The sequence below is a fragment of the Onychomys torridus genome, chromosome 5, assembly GCF_903995425.1.
Source record: "Onychomys torridus chromosome 5, mOncTor1.1, whole genome shotgun sequence".
Lineage (NCBI taxonomy): Eukaryota > Metazoa > Chordata > Mammalia > Rodentia > Cricetidae > Onychomys > Onychomys torridus.
The window spans coordinates 44,459,803-44,465,802 of record NC_050447.1 but is presented as its reverse complement, the minus strand read 5'-3'; positions in this window follow the sequence as shown (position 1 = coordinate 44,465,802).

Here is a 6,000-nt window from a genome sequence, read left to right as displayed (position 1 = left end):
AGGAGCTTGGCTCATTTGTTGTAGAGGGCCTTGTTTCCTGGTATCCGTGCTGTGATGTTAGTTCTTATGGCTGGGTTAGGGAGGCTTCAGCTGTTCATCAAGTCCAGACTTACTCCTTCCCCTTCATAATTAATAATTATCCCAAGGAGAGAGCCCGGGAATGCTGACATCCTTTAGAACCATTGTACAGCTTTGCAATTATGCAAATACCACTTTTTGCCTCATACTGTCCCCCTACTAATTTTGGCATTAATTCTCAACTTGCCCTTTAAACCAGAATGCTCCCTAAGTCTTGGCTCTTGCCTCTCTTACCCCTGCCAGTCTCCAGGGGAACTTGTGCATACTGTATTTCTAAGGTACCATCTGAAGCCTGTGGACTCCTGACATCACCTTTCTCTCCAGGCTTCCTCTCCTGAGGACTTCCCATGGGAGCATTACTGTTCCTTCATGTGACCATCCTGAAACACTTCTGTGGTCCCCGATGTATAGTTCCTCCTGTTATAGGCAGGGCTTAGATGGCTCTCACTGACATTTCCAAGTTCTCGTATCTCCACATAAAGAATGTACCAGAGACATCTAACTGGCTATAGAATCAGAGATGGATTGTTAAGAAATTAAAAGAGGAGTGAGTTCAATGCTATGATGACCCTTTATAGATCATTTACACAGGACCTTCTTTTCCCTACTTGTATAGTGCAGGCTTTTCTTGAGCAAGTTTGTTGCATGGAACCAGGTAAGGAAGGGTTTCCAATCCTTGGCCAACTAGCTTCTTTCATATGTGAGTCTTGACGCTCCCCTTCTGGTGGTCCCTGTTCTCCTGCCATACTTTTGCCCTTCTCCTTCAGCTTGCCTCTTTTAGAAATTGTATCTATTTACTCATGTGAAAAAACTGGGATGGACCCTTGACAGCTTTCTTATCCTCACCTCCTACATTCTATTAATCAATAGCACCTTCTGATTTTGCTTTTAAAATTCTTCCCAACTCTGCTCGTGTCCACAGCCAGTTTCCCAGTCCAGTGCAGACATATCTCTAGTCTGGACAATTTCTTTGCCTTTGTAGCTGGTTTCCAGTTCCTGGTATTTCTCTCATCTGTATTTTCTACGTAGCATCCAGGATGACTCTATATGACTCCTCTTTCCCATGACTTCATGTCCTCATTAGTTTATAGTGTCAACTGGACACAATCCAGAGTCACCTAGGAAGAAGGAAACTCAGCTGAAGAATTTCTTTGATTACGTTAGCTTGTGTCCAGGTCTGTGAGAGATGGTCTTGATTGATGATTGATGTGGGAAGACCCAGCCCACTGTGGGCAGACCATCCCTAGGCAGGTGGGCAAGCTGAGGGAGCCCGAGAGCAAGCCAGCAAGCAGTTTCTGCTTCAGTTCTTGGCCTGACTTCTTTCGGTGACGGGCTGTGACCTGGAAGAGCAAACTGACAAAGACCTCCTTTCCCTGCTAAGTTACTTTTGGTGAAGGTGTTTATCATGGGAATAGAAAAGGAAATTGGAACACTCAGGAAACGTTAAATGATTGAGCCCTACAATTATAGATATTAAGCAGCTATTGTAAACAGTTTTTCTAGTTATATGGCAGAGAGCTGAATGAATGAGTGACAGCAGAAGAAAGGGAACAGTCTTTTCTGAGGTCATTGGCTCCATAATCGTCACCTTACCTAGGGCTGTGACAAATGGAGACCAGAGAGGGACTTAATTCAGATACAGCGTTTGAGGGACAACCCAAATCACTCAATAATGGAGATAAGATATCTTTTAAGATTTATTTTATTTTTAATTATGTATATATGTGTGTGAGCGTATGTCATGTGTATATGATGCCTGAGGAAGCCACAAGAGGACATGGGGTCCCCAGAACTGGAGCTACATCATGGGGCATGGGAACTGAACTCATCTCCTCAGGAAGAATAGCAAGGGTTCTTAACCTTTGAGTCATCTTTCTCTAGCATCAGAGGGTAATATTTTAATGCAATATTAAAAGTAAAAATTAATGCAAAGCTCCGAAATAAAGAAATTGTGTATACAAATTGAAATGAAGGCAGGATCAATAATATCACTCATCCCATACCAGCCCTGGCCTTTCCACAGCTAACAAAAGAATTAATTCATCAAATTGGAGAGACTTAGAGCAGGAGTTCCCAAGGAGCTTGAGAGTGGCTTCATGCTCTAGGGGACCCCTGGCAACAGATGGAAGCATTTTGGGGTGTCATAATTGGCTACTGAAAACTAGTAGGTCAAGACCAAGGGTACATGTAATGTTCTTGAGTGCCCATGATAGCCTCTGGCTTAGAGGAAGCTCTGGTTGAGGTTAAGGAAGCTGCCTTTGAGAGAAGTGCATAAGTATCCTGTCTTCTCATCTATTTCTAAGTAACTGCAAAGAATGCATCAGAAAGGTTAGCAGAGGATCAAGAACAGAGAGGGAGAACAAGGAATAAGAAACCATGATAAATGAAGACCACATGAGAATAGGAAGAAGCAAAGTGCTAGAGAGGTCTCCAGAAATCCACAAAGATACCTCCACTGTAGACTACTGGCAATGGTCGAGAGAAAGCCCGAACTGACCTACTCTGGTGATCCGATGGCCGTTTAGCCCTAACTGTTGTGCTAGAAATCTCATCCAATGACTGAGGGAAGGGGATGCAAAGATCCATGGCCAGATCCCAGGTAGAGCTCCAGGAGTCCAGTTGGTGAGAAAGAGGAGGGATTGTATGAGCGAGAATTGTTGAGACCAAGATTGGAAAAAGCACAGGGACAAATAGCCAAACTAATGGAAACACATGAACTACAAACCAAAAGCTGTGGATCCCCCAACTGGATCAGGCCCTCTGGATAAGTGAGACAGTTGATTAGCTTGAACTGTTTGGGAGGCACCCAGGCAGTGGGACTGGGACCCGTCCTTAGTGCATGAGCCGGCTGTTTGGAACCTGGGGCATATGCAGGGACACTTTGCTCAGCCTGGGAGGAGGGGACTGGACCTGCCTGTACTGAATCTACCAGGTTGAGCTGAATCCCCAGAGGAGTCTTTGCCCAGGAGGAGATGGGAATGGGGGATGGGCTGGGGGAAAGGGGGGCGGGAGTGGGGAGGACAGGGGAATCCATGGCTTATATGTAAAATTAAATTAAAGTATAAAAGAAAAAAAGAAAGGTTAGCAGAATGTAAATGGCTGTAGCAACAGGGGCAGTGGCAGGCTTTGATCCTATTCTATTGAAACAGGAAATGGCGTTGGGTGAACTTCTGAGCCATTAGATACTACTGTGTTAGGGGTGGGGTGGGCTAATGGAAGACCAGTTGCAGGGGCTCCAATGTGAAGGGATGGCCCTTGAATCTCATTCTCAGTGAGCTCTGAGCCTATCTCAGAGAAGGAGGCTGAGAAACAGGCTCCCACAGGGGGTCCTTTCAAAGGCTATGGTTCACATCTTCCTTAGTGGCTGAGGAGAAAGTGGTGTGGCTGGCCAGATCTGGTTCCCCAGAGGCAGAGGCTCTTCTTCCTTAGTCTTGGTTATTGCTTGACTCTTCACATACAGCTTCAAACAAAAGTGCTGTTTTCAGTGTCTAGGACCTACTCTTCTTGTCTTGAGAGTAGACACGGATCCACTCCATTCTGGTCTCAAAGGAACACTCTCTGCGTGTCTGCTGCCCCGCCCTTATCTAAACCTTGTAAGTTGTCATTGTCACTGGGCTTCTGGATTGAATTTCCTTGGCACTAGTAACTGATGGAAGGGGTGAAGCCATCTCTCAAATCATGCAGCACCCTCTAATTTCTTTCTTCCAATACTTAGAGGCTGGCCTGACTATCTCATGATGGGAAGAATCAGATGCATGGCCAACCAATTTTCTCCCACCCCCCTCTCCCCTCCCTTGAGTACCCCCTTCTCTCCTTCCTACCCCCTCCTGCTTTTTCTCCTTCCCTCCCTCATTCTCTGCCCCTCCTTTCTTTTCAAAGCACTGCGGGTGAACCCAGGGCTCCTCTAATTCTTTCTCTGTTGACCCAACGTATTTCCACCACTTCTCTCCTGTTTCCTGGCTGAGCTGCGCTCTCCATGCCACAGCAGATGGCTGTGTGCAAGCTCTGTCACCCCGGCAGCCTTTGCTTTATTATCTGCTGAAGCAAAGTCAGAGTTCTCTAGCCTCAGACCTCCTAGGGCAGCCGCAGCCACCAGAAGGGATCATGAACTCCAGAGTTGTGTGGACTGTGAAGTGCCTGGGCAAGCAAAGCTTCCCCACATTGACACCAGCTGTCACTTCTGTTCTCAGAGGTCCTCATGAATTCTTAGTACCGTAGGAAGGAGGCTGGCCACTCTTAGATATGGAAGAAAACCGACTTCAGCGTGCATCACTTTGATGACGTGAAGAGGCTGCTGTGACTGGCCAGTTGAGGGCTCTCTTGCTCTGCCTGGACAGAAACGCTGGCTGTGTAGAGACCTTGACAGGCCTTTCTCTCAGTTGTGTCTCCTTTGGTGTCTGAAGATAGCAAGTGATGGCAGTAGGCAGGTAGGGGCAGCCGACCTCTAATATTACAGTCCCTGTGTCTGCCTGTGGCATCAGATTCAGTAGGCTTTGACAGTGGCTGATGTTACAGTGCTCAGCCTGGGATCTGAGACACTGGGCCCTGAAGACCTGACAGGTTCCTGGAGTCCAGCCATGACCAGGGCTTATAGGCCCTTCTCTCTGCCTCCTCAGAGACTCCCACCAGCTCTGTTCTCTCCTGTTCTGATTCTGCTTCCTTTCCTCCTGCTCTGTCAGCTCTCAAACTGTCCAGCAGTTTCTTGAGTTGTTACCAACCACTGTGTAAAAACCCAGGGTATCCACCTCTGTCAGACCAGCTCATCCAGAGGGCCATCCAGGATCTGGGCACTGGACACCACTTGGCCCATTCAGGAACAGGTATCCCCTCTCACTGGAGCAGGATCCTGTCAGGTTTTGGGGACCCCTTGTTGAGATGTGTAGTAGAATAGCATGGTACATTCAAGCTTGTGATTGCTAAAGATGGGTTTGAAGTCTCCACAGTCAGGTAGTCTGTTCCTCAGCAGGGCTTCTTACGGCAGCACTTGTTTGTGAAGCTGGGATAAGGATGGGAACCTGGGCAGCAGTAACAAGCATGGCTGTTCCAGAAACCAGCATCAGAATCAGAAACCTGGCTTCTCTGTGGCCACTGGACCTCCTCAGCTGTCCAACAGTTGAGGATACTTTTGGACCAGGAAGCCTGGGACTCAGGAATGCCTACTGGACTATTCTGGTAGCTCAGATAGGGGATAGGAAGAACTGTATAGGTGTAAGGACAGTGCCAAGAGAAGTCAGACTCTGGAGTGTTTCTAGCTGCTGTTGAGATTCTCAGGGTGGAGGCAAGATTGGTTGATCTGACAAGACCGGGTGATGCCTGGTGCCTGGGAGATCTTCTAGATATGTGGCTACAGGCCTTTCTCTCCTGCTTCATATTTTGAGCTCAGCCTGGACTGACAGTTCCAATGAAGAGGAGAGGACACAGTACCGTAGCTAATTCTACTGGGCCAAATGTCACAGCTTTGGGCAGCTCAGCCTCTCAGGCTGTTTATCTGTCCACGCTGCCTTGCCTCTAGCATCAATCAGTCATGAAGGCTTGTGATTTGAACCAATCACAGAATTGTCACCAATCCTAGTGGGCCATCTCTCCAGGGAAGGTACTATCTTCTGGTCCAGAGAGGCCTGTGATTATAAGGACTTAGTTAGTACCACCTGGTTCCAACCCATGCTCCCAGGAATCCGGAGCAGTCAGCTGAAGTCTTGTGCATAGCTGTGGCTAGGTATCTGTGAATCGTTCAGGACAACTAGTGCAGGCTTGAGGATGGTTGGGAGGGATGGATGACCAGTTCTCCTTGTGCTCAAGGTTTTCCTGGTAGCACAGAGTCCAGTAGCTGCTAGGTAGGAACTCTGATATCCCTGTCACATGTCTTTGCTTGTTTATAGAAAATTGAACAGCAGGAACGATTACAACATACATGTGTAGAAC